Source organism: Megascapheus bottae, chromosome 19, assembly GCF_031878675.1.
Source record: "Megascapheus bottae isolate mThoBot1 chromosome 19, mThoBot2.hap1, whole genome shotgun sequence".
Classification (NCBI taxonomy): domain Eukaryota; kingdom Metazoa; phylum Chordata; class Mammalia; order Rodentia; family Geomyidae; genus Megascapheus; species Megascapheus bottae.
This window is the reverse complement of record NC_143527.1, coordinates 21,057,317-21,058,521: the sequence shown is the minus strand read 5'-3', so window position 1 is coordinate 21,058,521 and position 1,205 is coordinate 21,057,317. Positions and strand designations below refer to the sequence as shown.

Here is a 1,205-nt window from a genome sequence, read left to right as displayed (position 1 = left end):
CCCAATTTGAGAATCTAGAAAATGAAGATTGAGAGCCCATAAAGAAGTTATGTTAGAGGGGAAAACTGGGAGAGGGAAGGAGTGGCCTTATTGAAAAAGAAATATACGCATTATCTGACTTATGTAACTGTAACTCTTCTATACATAACCTTTATAATAATGATTAAAAATAAAAAATATTTTAAAGAAAAAAATGTGACCATTCAGGCATTAGCATCCTCAGCATCATGCCTCCCCAGGTTTGGCATTCATTTAACACTGAGGGAAGCATCATGGGTGTCTTCCAAATCCTGATGAAAAAGAAGGAACTCATTCCTTTGGCAGTAATCATAACTGTGGCTGTGAGTCGAGCCTTGTCTTTTTCTGTCTATTCACTGAAAAGCAAAATCGATGTGATTATTGACCAGAAAAACATCCAGAATCTTGGGAAACTGTGGACACTAATGTACCTCAAAAGCTTATAACTATCAACCAAAAATGGAAGCCTGTTGAAGAGTTGCAGAAGGTCAAAAGGGCAACCAGTCCTTTATTCTTTCTTCCGAAGATTGCTCTATGAATCGAGTGGAAACATTTCTGTGCAAAGTATATTGTGGAGACCAGTGTGAAGAAATGATTTCGCTACATTTTTAGGGTTTGCCTACATTTTTTTTGGACTCTGGATAAAGGAATTAAAGGTAGTGCTATAATAACCACACACAAAAAAACACGTGAATAGCTTTAAAAAAAGATGTTGGGATTTATCGATCTTTGTTAGATTTTTTACCATTGTAACATACACCCAAGGAAAATAATTAAAGAGCAAAATATTTATTTGGACTTGTGGCTTCAGAGGTTTCAGTCAATGGTCTGTTGACTTTATTGTTTAGGCCTGAGTGAGGTGACCACTCATGGTGACCAAAGCATATAGCAGAGGCTGCTCATCTTATAGTATCTGGGAAGAAGAGGAAGGAGGGAGAGAGGAGGCGAGGTGAAGAGAGGAGAGGATATACCATAAAAAGGCAGATGTGTTAGCTGTCAGTGGCTCACAGTCATAATCCTAGATACTCAAAAGGCTGAGATCTGAAGATTAAGTCTGTAAGACTCTTAATTCCAAATAAGATAAAGGGTAGAATCCAGACCCTCAGTTCAAACCTCAGTACACACACACACACACACACACACACACACACACACACACACACACACACACAAAATAAAAGACACAC

General features: G+C 38.2%; 1 pseudogene; it reads left to right on the top strand.

Moving 5' to 3' along the window:
- The first annotated feature begins 235 nt into the window (after nt 1-235).
- LOC150049723 (cytochrome c oxidase associated subunit FA4L3 pseudogene) lies at nt 236-556 on the top strand (annotated as a pseudogene).
- Nucleotides 557-1,205: the final 649 nt, after the last annotated feature.